The sequence below is a fragment of the Camelus dromedarius genome, chromosome 2 (assembly GCF_036321535.1).
Source record: "Camelus dromedarius isolate mCamDro1 chromosome 2, mCamDro1.pat, whole genome shotgun sequence".
Classification (NCBI taxonomy): domain Eukaryota; kingdom Metazoa; phylum Chordata; class Mammalia; order Artiodactyla; family Camelidae; genus Camelus; species Camelus dromedarius.
Window position 1 is genome coordinate 11,477,886 of NC_087437.1, and position 15,687 is coordinate 11,493,572.

A 15,687-nucleotide genomic window follows, 5' to 3' on the forward strand; every position below is an offset into this window, starting at 1 on the left:
TTTAAGTAGAGTTGGTTCCAAGTATGTCGGGGGAAGGAAAGTCATTTAAAATTTTTTTTTTTATTTTTTGAAAAGTGACATTTATTTACTTTGGGTTTTTTTTTTAGAGGAGGGGTAGGTAATTAGGTTTATTTATTTCTTTATTTTTAGAGGAGGTACTGGGGACTGAACTCAGGACCTCGTGCATGCTAAGCATGCGCTCTACCACTGAGCTCTACCCTCCCCCAAGGAAAGTCATTTTTAAAGGGCCCAAATGCCTTAGTGCAGGGATGTCAGTGTCCCTTCAGGCCTGAATTCCACTCTGTCACCAGAAGTTCCACTCCAGCAAGATATGTGACAAGAAAACTTCCATTTTATAGGTCATAAAAAAGCATTCAGAGAAGGAACAAAATATTTAAAAAATTATGAGCAATTTCCTGGAGTTTACCAATAGTACATGTCAAAGTCATGCACGAATCAAGCAGCGTACTTGCAACGTCTACTCTCAGAACACCAGTAAACACACTTCAGCTGCACGATGGGCTAGAAGACCCCAAAAGGGATTCAGTGCATTGTTGTCTGAAATTCTCTGAGATGTTTTTTCTGTTTTTCATAATTACTGAACCAAGAAAGGGTTGGAAAACCATCGTGGTCTCCTGTCTTCTGTAACTTTGCATAATGACCATAGACCCCATTCAATAAACAGCCACGTAGCTTTAAGAAAGACCATCAGAATTTTCAGTATTTAAAGAAGTTCTCAGCATTTTCATCCACAAATCAGCTAATATTTTGGCCTTATCCTCCTTCTTTGTTTTTATTACATATGGTAAAAAGCACAGGAGAGTTTTGACAAATGCCAGGCAGCCCACACTTCTGTTGAGATAAATATTTCCATCACCCAAGAAAATTCTCCTGAGCCCATTCCCCGTCAACCCCTCCTCTCCACGAAGTAACCACTCTTTTAATTGTTATCACCCGAGATTAGTCCTGCCTTCTCTAAAACTATGTAAAAAATGAATCCAGTATACTTTTTTAGTGTCTAATGTCTCATGTGCTAAGCATCTATAAAATCACCTCTTAGTTTCCTTATCCGTAAACTGAGGGGCTTGCCCTGTAAAAATGGTGGCAAGAATTCTGGGGAGGTGTAGGTGAAGGTTACCTGGAGAGGGGGTGGTGAGGGGACCTGAGAAGTCACCTTGGTTAGGGGTGTGGAGGGAGAGAAGGCTAAAGAGTGGCGTTTAGGGCAAGCTTCGTGCCTTCAAACAGAACGGCTGTACTTTTGCATGTCTTACAAATCGGGTTTCATTGAAAGATTGCATTTGGGTAAAAGTTCTTTGTAAAAAAAAAAAAAGTCAGAGACCTGCAGGTCTAGACGATCCTTACTGATCCTTTTCCCTGGAACATTCTATAAATTACAAATAGTGTTTCTGATATGAGAGCTGTGACTGGTCCCCTGGAGAGAGGGCTGGGAGACAGAGGCAGCCAGACTGGGGGCCCCCAGGGAGGGCCTGGGCACTGAGCCCTGTAATATTAGCACTGGTTACAATCAGATAGCGCCACCCCAGCCGAGGCGGCCGGACAATAGGCCAGAGGCCCTGGCGATGGGAGACACAAAGACAGCATTCAGAAGACCCGACTCCCTCACCCGCCAGCGCTGCTCCAGACGCCACAGACCCTGGCCCAGCCGGAACGTCCCCTGACCGCCAGAGAGCCATTTTTCATGCTTAGCTTTTCAACTGCTAAAAATAATAAACACAGAAAGGGAAGTGTTGATACAACCTTAACGGCGGAGACAAACTGAAACTGTTGTTATAATAATGTAAACAAACTTGGTTCCAAATGACATCTTCGTGCTCCCAACAGGCGGCTTGAGACTTCCAAACATCTGGAGACCAGAGGGAGGCCCAGTGGGCTGGGCAGTAGGGGAAGAGGCTCTGCCCTGCACAGGTGCTCACATCCTATCAGACTTGCTCTAACCAAGGGTGATCTCATCCTTTTGCCTTTCTTTTTTTTTCTTTTTTTAAACCATTTTAGGACAGAGAGATTGGAGAGGACTATTGCTTCTTTATCAAGCAGTTTTCCATATAACAAATTAAAAATGGGCTCCTTTCACTCTGACCAATTATGACTTTTCTTCCTCCAAGTGAATTCATAGCATCCTTTTCTCCATTATGTTGATTTTTGATCCAGTTCATGTTCTATATTTCTCCCAAATACCTACAGAGTTCAAAACTGTGTTCAGTAACAACAGTAGTAGTGCCACAAATGAGAAGACAATTCCCATAATGTTAAAAAGCGACAATCATAAAGACCACGAATCTGCAAACAGCCAAGTCAAGCCTGGCATCTAACCTTCCGATCCATGAAATCCAGGGAGGAACTAGGCACCCACGCAGGACGGCCGACGAGAGGGGAACTGCAGATCTGGAAAAAACGAAACACAGGAAGATAAATAGAAGTGTGGTTTTTTTTGTTTTTTTTTTTTAAGTTCCCCAACATTTGCTTAATCTGCCACTGCTCTTCCTTCTATGTTTAAACAGAATCTGGTTTCAGGGCTGCCTCTGATTTTGAATAGATGCAAATAGACTTAGACAAAATCTCATTCCCAAGGGAAGGCGGCTTCAGAGAAAGGGGCTTTAACATAAGGGTTGTTATAATGCATTATAGGCATTGGACAACGTTTGTGGATCCCAAAGACCTACTTATCTGTGCACAGGACTCCAGGGTTTTGGATTCCCAGGCTGGGAAGATGGCCAAAAGGTAATGGTGAATCTTAAACATCTTAGGAATTTTGTGCTAAATAGGGGTCCAGCTGGGTGTCAGAGGGCAGTTCCCAGGCTAGGTCCTAACAAAGACCAGCGTGGGTCGTGCCTCTGGCGAGACGTCAGGGTGTGTGGCTGAGAGGAAGCTACGGAGCTGTCCGGAAGGGATCAATGCGATGATGCTGGGGACACTTCCCACGGGTGTAAAGCATGGAAGACACAGTCAAGCTGGCCCCAGCCTCGGTTCCTGCAGGAAATGACGTCGCCAGGTGTCTCTCTGCACAGCCAGTGAGGAACTGCGTTTTCAGTAACTGTGGTTCCACAATTGTTGTTGTGGGGAACTTAGACATCACAGAGGAGCAGAGGTTGGCGGAACAAATGTCTGGGTCCCCGCTACTCAGAAGGGACCACTGACAATATTTTGTCCTAATCAGCTATTTTTTTTTCTAATTAAACAAAATAGAGCACATAATCTTCTTGACAACCTCACTCCAAGGCCAGACCATGAATTTGTTTGTATCTTTCCAGAACACAATGCTTTTCAACATTTACAAATAATATGTGTTTCCAGGACAATGAACAGTGTTTGCATGTTTTTAATTCACCTAGGTGATCCAAGTCTGTGTACCTGTATCTGGCCTTCTACACTTCGACTCAGTGTCACGTGTGTGAGCTGGCCACTGTGACGGCAGCAGCTCGTGCCCTCTGCTGCCACACTAAGTCTCCGCTCAGTCACTGCCGCTCTGCCCGGGACCATCAAAGCACTTGTCCTGTCATTAAAGTGTGTGCTGGCAACGTGGATGGACCTAGGGATGATTGTACTAAGTGAAGTAAGTCCGACTGAGAGAGACAAATACTATAATGATATCATTTCTAGGTGGAATCTAAAAAGAAAATACAAATTTTGCTTACAAACCAGAAAAGGATTCACGGACATAGAAAACAAACTGTGATTACTGGGGGTGGGGGAAGAGGGGCAGGGATAGCTTAGACATTTGGGATTAATAGATACACTTTACTATACATAAAATAGATAAACAACAAGTACCTACTGTCTAGTATACGGAACTGTATTCAATTTCTTGTAATGAGCTGTAATGGAAAAAAATCTGCATATATATGACTATATATATATGTATAGCTGAATTATTTTGCTGTATATTTGAAACTAACATTGTAAATTGACTACACTTCAAATAAGAAATAAGAATTTTTAAAAAGTGCGTGGTGGTTGTGTGTGGATGCGCACGTATGTGTGTATGTACGAGTTTCTTCTGCAACTCCATCCAGAGCATCTCAAAGTGCTGTTCTTCTGCAGTGTGACTCCATGCAGAGTGGACACTCAGTGTGTTAAAGGCAAAATGGATTTGTTAAAAATTGATTGGCTTATTATTAATTTTCCTTTTCTTTTTAAAATTTATTTTTCATTTTTTAAAATGTCTTTCCTTTTTTTAACCCTCTTTTTTCCCCCTCCCCCACCCCTCCCTTTTAAAACAACATTCAGGAAGACTTTGGGCTTGTATTGATCTATTTTCTTCCAAGTCTCTCTCCATTTGCTTTTGTCATAAATCTCAAATCCCAAGTGTGTCGATATCATCTCATTGTTTGCTAGACAACCAGAAACTCTGATCGTGAGATTGAAGACCACGGCATTTAAGAAGCACATTCTAAAAGCATTCTCAAAGACCATGTTGGCAAGGCCAGGAAGAAGCTTGTGTTTGTAATTGCTGTGGCTTTAGGGTGACAATGAGGAGATATACACCACTACCCTTGACACTAATATCTCAAAACAAACAGTGCCTTTGTATGAAAAACAATACTGAACCGCAGTGTACTTTTTGAGGGTACAATTCTGATTAAGACTTTGAAGACTGTATGTGAACCTGACTCAGTGAAAACCACCTAAACTTTCTCACCTCATAATTAATAATAATGAGTATTTTAATATAACACTTCTGAAACACATCTTGTGGGCAGGCTAGGCTAATCCTCTTACCTAAGCTCACTTAACTTAATCCTCACACTGATCAGATGAGGTAGGTATTATTAATAACCCCATTGCTCAGATGAGGAAAGGAGAGGCAAAGAAGGTTCCAAATTTTGCCCAGACAGTGAAAAAGAGGCTAGCCAGGAATCTCGCTCCGGCAGTAGGTGGTCAGAGGCCTCATTCTGAATGACTGAGAACAGGCTCAGGTTTCAGGAGAAAACTGCCGAGGAGAAAACTGAAAAACAGTGTCACGGAGGTGGCTTCCAAGTTTTTCTATAATACAAACAGACAGCATCTCTTTCATGGTGTGGCTCAAACCAAATTAGAGTTCTCCGCAGAGACAAATTCAAAGTGACTTCCTAGTGATGAAGGAAATTTAAAGTAGCAAGGTCAAGGCCCAGACCTTTCCAACTTAAACATCCCCATTTTTAATTCTTCGTGTCTTTAGAAAACAGGGATCTGTGAATTTGCTCGTGGCTCAAAGGAGGTGGCCTGGTTTGTTGACACAAAATTCAAGGCAAAAATGAGAATCGCTCCCTGGGACAACTTTAGCCCAAAATGTGTGTTCTTTACACATTTTTAATTGGGACACAAATATATTAACAGTGTGGTTATTCTGTACTTTCAAAATTCTGTTTTGTAACTGATTCCTATTTATATTTGGGATACATTAATTTCTGGGCATGAAGCAGTTCATTTTGTTAAGCCATCTGACCTGAGGTAAGGTTGGCACCATTTCCCAGGACTGCTCCCAATTAATGCAAATTGAAGGTTAAAGTATAAATAAAGTCCCTTTAACTCGGTTTATTAATATGTTATTTATAAATGACTCTTTACTCGGTCTATTTTTTTTTTCAGTCTGTAACTATGTACAAATGAACTCTACAGAACAAACTAGCAAATACATAACGTGTATTTTATTGCAAAGTTTTCTTTTAAGAAGAGTTACTATGATGGCAAAAATTTAATGTCATCGTTCTATTTCTTTGGTCTCAGGTCTCTCATCAAATTCTCTGGAGCCTGGGATAGACTGATTGCATTGCATTCACTGCCTACAACTTCAGCCCCCCTGGCAACTACCCTTTTGCCATGTAACTTCGCAGCTCCTCTCACTAAAGAGGTGGAGTCGATTTCCCTGCCCTCTCTGATGCAGCTTTTGGTCACATGACTTGCTTTGGCCAATGAACTGTTAGCAGGTATGCCGCATGTTGAAGTTTGAAAAAGTTCTTGTTATGTTTCTGTGTCTTCTTTGCTCCTCTAACTGCCATGAGGACACGCCTGGACTAGCTTGTCATGGCTCAGAAACGTGGAATGGCATTGACTCATGTCTCAGCCACCACTGTCCCAGATCAGCCTACGGTAGCCAAGCCCCACACATATTAATCAGCCCAGGCAAGCTGGGCAGGGCCACCCAGCTGACCCACTGCTGGACACAGATGTATGAGTGTATCCAGCTGGAACTCAAAGAACCACCCAGCCAATCCTCAGACTCGTGAACTTATAAGTGCCAACTATTTCAAACCATTGAATTTTTTTTTAATTGCAGTATAGTCAGCTTACAGTGTTGTGTCAATTTCTGGTGTACAGCATAATATTCAGTCATACCTATACATACATATATTTGTTTTCATGTTTTTTCATTGTTTAAGTTACTACAAGATATTGAATATAGTTTTCCCTGTGCTATACAGTATGAACTTGTTGTTTATCTGTTCTATATATCTATCAGTTAGTATTTGCAAATCTCTAACTCTCAATTTATCCCTCCCACTCCCTTCCCCCTGGTAACCATAAGTTTGTTCTCTATGTTGAGTCTGTTTCTGTTTTGCAGATAAGTTCATTCATGTCTTTTTTCTTTTTATAGATTCTACATATGAGTCTTATATGGTATTTTTCTTTCTCTTTCTGGCTTATTTCACTTAGACTGACGATCTCCAGGTCCATCTATGTTGCTGCAAATGGCATTACTTTACTCTTTTTTTTGTAGCCGAGTAATATTCCACTGTATAAATATACCATGACTTCTTTATCCAGTCGTCTGTCATCTGATGAACATTTAGGCTGCTTCCATGTCTTGGCTATTGTAAATAGTGCTGCTACGAACATTTTCGAATTAGCGCTCCCTCTGGATACATGCCCAGGAGTGGGATTGCTACATCGTATGGTAATTCTATTTTTAGTTTTTGACAAACCATTGAGTTTTGAGGTAATTCATTACTCCTCCAAGTCACGCCCTGCAATGTGACTGTGCACTAGATACAACTGATGCAGGACCTACCACTGGTTTACCCAAAAGACAGATGCCCACATAGAAGAGAGTTTAAAATTATGTAATAAAATTCATCAAATAGCCACCAAATGCCAGCTGTTTCAGTCAGGTTCAACCAGGAAAACACAGAGTGATCTAAGTATTTAAATAGAAGGACTATAGTGCCAGGAACTGATTGCCCAGGAGAAGGAAAGCTGTGAAGGCAAACGGGAGACTGAGGCATCTGGGAGCTCAGTACTGCAGAGAATCCCTGAGCTACAGGAACAACAAGCATGGATGTGTTGATGCTGGAGCCCAGGAGCCAGGGTCTGCCCCCTGCCACCACCTCTGCAGAAGCTGAATGCTCCAACGGCCTCCCTGGTAGGTTTCGAATCCCCAGAGGAGACGCAGCTGTTATTAGAGAGCCTGCCTGGGGCAGAGAGTGTGAGAAAGGAACGGCCCAGTTTCCCCCTCTGCCTTCAGTCTCCTGTTCTCCTTCCAGGGCCACCCAGATGGAGGCCCCTTGACTCCAGAACCTGGACAGCCCAGGCCTTGATGGCAACCTTTCAGTCACACAGGGGACGGGCAGGGAAGGGATCTGAGGGCAGACAGGCAAACCCACCACCAGGATGGACGAGACACCACACAAGGTGCTGAGAGCTCCGCCTGCACAAATAACTGAGAACCAGAACACACTCTGGGCTTGAAGTTTAGAAAATCCATCAGCAGGCGGAAGTGAGGGAAAGGGTGTGCAGGTAGCAGCAACCGTGGGACCAGAGTACAAGCAGTACTGAGGGAAACAGCAAGTGTTCTGGTCAGGCTCAGAAGGCGGTGTACTTGGGAGGAGGGTTCAGTGAGGCTGCAAAGAGGGGGCTTGGAAAGTGTGGATCCCAGTCCAAGCACACTGGGCTTCCTCCTGTTCTGAAGGCAACGGGAACTGAATAGGTCCTGAGCAGAGAGTGGTATGATTCAAACTGTGCATTAGAAATATTACTCTGATAAAAGCTTGAGGGGTTGACAGGAGGGAGACAGCTAGACCAGGGATCTGTAATTAAGCGTAGACCTCAGGGAATTAATTCACAGCCCTCCTGAGCAAACTGGCAGGAGTCTGTGTAAGATTCAGTTTTCTGAGAGATGGTCCATCGCTTTCCTTTGGTTTTTGATGGAGCCCATGACCTCTTACCCGATCCAACAATTCTAAGCACCAGAAGCAGGGGAGCGATCTAGAGATCTCCTATACTAATTCTTTTAATGAGGATCAAAAACAAAACAGGGGCAGTAGGAATGGAAAGGAGGAAACAGATAAACATTTGTAAGGCACTATCTGAAATAATCTCCATGAATGTGAACAGAAATGAAACAAGAGCAAGAGATACTAAAAGTTTTAATTCTATTAAGTGAAGTATAATGTATACAAATACTGAATCACTCTGTTGACCACCTGAAACTGATATAAGATTGCAAAGCAACTTTACTTCAATTAAAAAAAAATGCACAGGAAAAAAAAAAGTAAAAGGTTTAATGCTGGGCTACACCTGTCTACTGTTCCTTTCCTTCACCCTATAAAATGGAGAAAGTAACTCATGTTTCCAAGATACCGTAAGATTTACTGAATTGAAAAGTTCCAAGATAAACGCATGGCTTAATGTCACCATTGGCCCGTTCCCATGCTCGTCAAGGAAAATACTAATTCAGCACAAACTTTCCTTACTGCCGAGTCCAATGCCAATCTCTAAACCCCTTTCAAATAGCACCCCAGGAAGCCACTGCCTTTCTCTAGGGCGACTGTCTTTATTGATTGTATTGACTGTTCTTTGGTTTCATAAGGATGAAGTACCAATGAATGGATGCTCTCGCCAGAAGGTAGGTATTGTATATAATTGGGCCCACCCTCTAGATCTTACCCTAGTTCATAAGTCCTCTTAGTGTTAACTCAGAACAACTAATACAGATTTGAATTAAGCTGAATTAGGAGGAAAACTGCATACATGAAAACTTATTCTATTATCAAATTATCAGGTTAAGTTTTTAAATCCCCACATCACATCATCACAATCCACCATTAGTGACTTCATTGTCTGGCAAAGTCTTAACTTCAGTCACAGGCAAGCTAGATGTACAGTGTCACCATGAGCCATCTTTTAGTCAGAGTATGATGATTCTTGGGTTGGTATTTGAATGCCACCATGGTCGCTTTCTGACTTAGGGTGCTTTCCATGTGACATTTGAAAAGAAGTGTCATTATCAGAGTTGCTCCCTATACAGGATCATAATACAGACAAATTCAGATAAGCCAAGTTTTGTTCTACTTGTTGTTTTGATCAGCAAGAAGATAACTGCTGTCCATAACAATACAAAGATTTTCCATTCACCTCAACCCCAGACCCCCAAAGTTTGATCTGTTCAATTCCAGAGAAACAACTTTTGAAAAATTGTCTGTATTCAAAAATACTCCCAGAAAGAAGAAAAAGAAATCTCTAAGGTAAAAAAAATTCCCAGCAGTAATTATTTGACCAAGACCCACAATAAGAAGTTTGTTTTAGTCCATAACACATGTCCATATATTTAGATGTGTGTATGTGTATCTAACTAAAACAAAATTCCATAAGACATTATTCTCGCTCACGTGACGTACTCGGATATTTTCCATTCCATTCAACACTATTGTATTCTATTCTTTTTTATATACTCTTCCATTAAAAAAAAGGTTAGTAATAACCTGCTAAATTGATTTTATTACCCACTAATAGGGCCCAAGCCACAGTTTGAAAAGCGCTCCAGTAGCAAAATAGCTAAAGTACTCGGACTTTATTCACCAACGTAAACATATCCACAAAAGACCAATCTTGAGCAATTTAGCAGAGAGAAAAATCTATTGGCTCTCTCTCTAGTATCCTGGATGAAGCCAAGGTTTGCTGAGCCAACCTTTGTACTTCGTGGTTGACAATGACCGAACACTGAAAGGCAGAGATCAAATCCTCAGTCTCCTTCTCAACATAGCTCTTCCGCTGGGTAATTTATACCGTGCAAGTATCAAGCTATTCAGTTCTGCTGTCACTTACTGTTCTTTTTCCAACAGCAATGGAAACACAGGATCGGTTTACTGTCTTCTCTCTTTGGTAGAATTAGATTATTCTCTCTCCTGCCCCTTTGAACAAAGATTGCATTCATCCCTCCAGAGAACCACCCCCGGGGGATCTGCAAACAAAGCATGGCAGGGAAACCGCTACCCACAAGGAGCAATAGCAGAGGATGTCCGTCCGGATTACAGACCAGAGCGAACTTCGTAATGATTCCTTTGACTGAGTGCGTACAGTTGGAAATTGGAGCAACATAATTAACTGGAAAAACAAACGTTTAAAGGCTTTATAGCGCCAAAGTCAATGGTACCTACCCAAACAAGGTTACTTACTAAAAAATTAAAACTTTTCCCTCTCTCTAAAAGGAAAAATAAAATGAACAGATGGTACAGAATCATCCTATCAGAGTATCTTTGGAGGCTTTCTTGTGAGTACTCTGGTACTGGAATATTCTTTCTTACCTGTGACTTTGTGACATTCACCCACGTTACTGTGTACACTTCCCCACGCCTCTACTCGCCCAACTAGTAAAACATTAGTGAGTGTATCATTCACGTTCTTTTATTCAGCATCTCTTCTTCCCAGAATTTATCTTACATAAATGATGATAGCTATATCCAAAGCCTCCTCAGTGACAAAGATGCTCCTGGGGTGGTATCCATGGTGGCAAAGGGCTCAGAGGATGGACAACTAATTGCTAAAAGTCATCATCTTTGGGTGGCTAGGTTATTGTGATGTTCATTTTATTCTGTATACTTACCCATATTTTCCCAAAACAAAAATAAGACAAAGGAACTGAAAGGAACACAGCTGTGCTTGTACTTGCTACTGAGACACTGGGGAACCTCCAGGTAGATTTCCACCAGGCCAAAGGCTGCCCAAGTGTGATCACGCCCTGAGACACACTTTAGGGATCTCTAGGGTCTATGTCAGGTTCCTCAATGGTAAAATGGGGACAGTAATAATACCTAATTCACAGAGCTGTGAGAGGATTAAGTTAAAGTAATTAAATACTGAAATGTGTAAAGCGTTTAAAACAGAACCTGGCATGTATAAGCATGATGTAAGTGTCACTGTTATTTTTACGCTGACCCAGGAAATTGGAAGATATTTACCTAGCTCTATACTGAACCCAGTGCAAAGGCCCAGGAAAAGGTGGGTTTGTTCCAAGGGCCCTCAAAGTAAAGCTCTGCATTTGGAGAATCAAAATGGAGCATAAAGTAACTTTGGGGGTAACGGATCTGCCCACTATGTAGATGGTGGTGCTGTTTCAACAGTGTATATGTATGTCAAAATTTACCAAGTCGAGTATTTTAAATACATTTAGTTAATCTTATATCAAGGACACCTCAATAAGGCTGTTTAAAAATGAAGATGAAATGAAACCTTTTCAGACAAGCGATGATAAGAGAATTTTCACCAGCAGATCAACACTAAAAGAATATTAAAGAGCTGTACTTCAGGTGGAAGGAAGAAGATCCAGACCGGAACTTGGAAACACAGAAAGGAATGATGAGCAACTGAAGTGATAAATACGTAGCAAGTCTAAACAAATATTAACTGTTCAAAACAATAATTGTAATGTCATGTAGTTTTAAAGTGTATGTAAATTTGAAATGTAAGCAATAATAAAAGGGTAGGAGTAGTAAATAGAATTAGAATGCTCTAAGTCTGTTGCATTTTCTGGAAAGTAGTCAAAATCCTAATTTGTATAATATTCTAATAAATTAATGGTACAATTTTAATTTCAGGGTAAGCATTAAAAGACAGTAAAAGAATATATGACTAAAAACGCAATTAAGCAAAGTACTTCATTAATTCAAAATAAGGAAACAAAGAAGAAGAAAAGAAACACTGAACAGTTGGGGCAAATAAAAAATCAAATAGCAATATCATAGATTATAATCCAAATAATAATAGTAATTGCATAAAATATAAGTAGACTAAACACTAATGTAGTTGCACTCATTTTTTTTTTAAATCCCAGTTAAGCGTTGCTTAAATGAGACACATTTTGGATATAAGAACACCAAATTTGAAAGAATAATAGGATTGGAAAAAATACATATAAATTATATTAATATCAGACACAGTGAACTTAATGATAAGAGATATTGCAAGAGGTAAAAAGGGATATTTCATAATGACAGAAGAATCAATCCATAGGAAGACGTAACAATTCTAAATCTGAAGGTACCTAATAACATAGTTCCCAAATACATGAAGTCATCATTGTTACAACTAAAAAAAAGAAGTAAACACATCCACTGTCAGTGTGGGGGATTTTGATGAACCTCCCTCAGTAACTAGCAGAACAGTTAACTGAGTTAGTATTTAGATCTGGATAACGTGATTAACAAATGTGACTTACTCTATTTAGAACATTGTGGCCAACAGCTACAGAATATACAGATGGCACACCGGCCATTCACCAAAATTTACCATGTCCTGGGCAACAAATAAATATGGAAAAATTTCGAAGATCAAAAATCATATATAATATGTTCTCCAACCACAGTGGAATTAAGCTAGAAATCAATAATAAAATAGTAACCAAAAAATACACAAACGTTTGAAGTTAAGCAATATATTTTTAATTACCCCATGTGTTAAGGTCAAAGCACAATGAAAATTAGACAATATTATGAACTGAAATGTGAAGAAAACGTGGCATAGCAAAAGGTGTGAAATGCAGGTAAAAGTGTGATGAGAGGGAAATTTATGTAAGTAAATGAATCTGTCACCTAAGTATCTATCTCAAGAAGTCCTAAAAATAACATCAAATTAAAGTCAACTAAAGTGGAAAGAAGAAAATAGTAATTAGAAGTTAATGATGTAGAAAACACAGAGTTGAAGGAAATAACCCAAGATGAAAGTTTCTTCTTGGAAAATAGTAATAAAATCTATAAGCCTCTAGCCAGATTAATCAAGAAAGGCAAAGAGGAGTCAAAAGTTACAAATATGGAATGAAAAAGGGAAATTATAGATTCTACAGACACTAAAAAGATAAGAGGATTTTTAAACACTTTATGGCCGTACTTGAAGATGTTGATGAAATGGTTTAACCCACCCAAAAATATTTACCAAAATAGGAAAAAATAATACAAATGTGAATAGTCCTATATCCATTAAAAAACTGATTTTGTACTTAAAAATGTCCTCATAAAATATTCTCCAGGGCTAAACTGCTTTACTGGTGAGTTTCATCAAACACTTAGGGGAGAATCACACCAGTCTCACATTGTTCTTTCAGAATATAGGAAAAAAGGGATCATGTCATAACTCATTACATGAAATTTTATGAGGCCAGCGTCACCTTGTTCCCATAATTGAACAAGACATTACAAGAACAGAAAATTACAAACTAAAATCCTTTATGAACTTAGGAGAAAAATTCTAAACAAAGTATTAACAAACTGAGTCCTGAGACATTTTCAAAAGGATAACACATTATGAGAAAGAGGGATTTATTCTAAAAATAGAGGGTCGGTTTAATATTGGAAAATTAATCAATGTAAAGCATCCTACTAACAGAAAAATGAGAAAAAAAGCACATAATTATTTCAATGGATGCAGAAAAAACATTTGATATTCAAATCTCTTTACTGTAAAAATTCTTAGCAAACTGGAATTGGAAGTAAACTTTCTCAGTCTGATAAAACCTACAACAAATATTATATGATGAATATTGAAAACTTCCCTCTTAGATTAGGAAAAATTCAAGGTTACCTCTATAACCATCTATATTTAATACCATATCAGAGGTCCTAGCCACTGATATAAGAAAAAAAGACTGAAAAAAAAAGAAATAAACTCATATTTATTCCCCAACATCATAACTGTATAGAGAAAAGCTAAAATAATCTACACAGAAATTATTAAAACTAGTAAGTGAATTTAGCTAGGTCACTGTATATATAAGATAAGCATACAAAATTCAATTGAAATGCTATATACCAATAATAAACAGTCAGGAAATAAAATTTACTAAATTATAACACTTTTTTAGCATAAAAATATAAAATACCTTAAAAAGAAATCTAAAAAATGGTATGTAAGACCTTTACACAGGAAACCACTTAATCTTACTAAAAATAAAGTGGAAGGCAAGGATATATGATTACAGATTGGAAGAACCAATATTGTAAAGATGTCAATCCTTCCCAAATTATTATAGATTCAATATAATCCCTACCAAAATTGCACAAGTATTTTTTAGTGGAAGTTAGTAAACTGATTCTGAAATCTACGTGGAAAGCAATGAATCAAGAATAGTTAAGGCAACACTGAAGAAGAACATGAGTGGATGCTGCACCACCAGTTAAAGTAGTATAAATCAACATTAATTAATAGTGTAAGCCATTGATACAAGGATAAACAAATAGATCAAGAGAACTCAACAGAGAGTCCAGAAACAAACCATCCCATATACTATCATTGATCATAAAAGGTGACACTGCTTTGCAGTGAGAAAAAGGGTAGAATTTTGAGTAAATGGTGGTGGGTCAACTTCACATGATTCAGAAAAATCATTCCAGACGGAGAGTTGGTCTAAATGTAAAAGGCAGTGTAGGTGAATATGTTAATGATTTTAGGGTAAGCAAAGCTTTCCTTAAACAGAACACAAGGAGCACTAACAATAAAGGAAAAAGAAAATAAAGGAAAGAAGAAACAAACAAAAAAGGAAATATATAGCAATAAAGAAAAAGTTAAAAATTACGTTAAATTAGGAATTTCTGTTCACCATTATGAGTGAAAAGTACAAAATAATATTTGCAATATACATGGCTGACAAAGGAATAATTTCAGAATATATATATAGAACTCCTCTAAAGCAATAAGAAAAAGACAATAACCAAATTAAAAATGTCCAAAAGACTTGGATAACCTCACATGAGAGAATATTTATGTGCAAACAAACATATATAAAAGAGCTCAATCTCATTATTTATCAGGTAGATGCAAATTAAAAACACAAGGAGTTAGCTGTACACACCCACACCACCCCCAGATAGCTAATGTGAAAAATACTGCCAATACCTAGTGTTGGAGAAGATACGGAGAAACTGAACTCTCATATACTGCTCCTGGGAGTATAAACAATGACTGTTCATAGTATCTCTTGAAGTTGAATACACACACACAAACACACACACACACACACACACGTATGTATATATTTAGGAATCAGCAATTTCATCTTCAAATCCATCAGAAATTTGTTTTCATGTTCTCCCAAAGACCTGAACAAAAATTCCATAGCTGCACTTTTTAATCATTAGCCAAAGCTGGAAACAATTAAAATATTCATCATCAGTAGAATGGATATATGCATACAATGGAATATAAGTCAACAGTGATGGAAAAGTGATGAAAAAGTCTCACAAACACAATATTGAGAAAATTAAGTCAGACACAAGACGTACATTCTACATGAGCCCTTTATATAAAGTTCAAAACGAAGCAAAATTAATCTGTAGTTTTAGAACTCAGGAGAGTTCAGTCTTTTGGGGGAGACACTGAAGGGGGCATGAGGAGATCTCTTTCCTGTCAGTGTTTCATTTCCTGATCTAAATGAGTGTTTGTTTATGCTTGGTGAAAATTTTATCAAGCTGTGTACTAATGACTTGT

The 15,687-nt window shown here is 38.8% G+C and overlaps 1 protein-coding gene across 6 annotated transcripts in view; it reads right to left on the bottom strand.

The window, feature by feature from the left end:
- THRB (thyroid hormone receptor beta) overlaps nt 1–15,687 on the bottom strand; it is a 382,589-nt gene that overhangs the window by 217,696 nt on the left and 149,206 nt on the right. For all 6 annotated transcript variants that reach the window (XM_031434127.2, XM_031434053.2, XM_064491141.1 and 3 more), the window contains exon 2: nt 2,332–2,403. The gene's annotated coding sequence lies outside the window, so the exon portion shown is untranslated. The remainder of the gene's footprint in view (nt 1–2,331; nt 2,404–15,687) is intronic.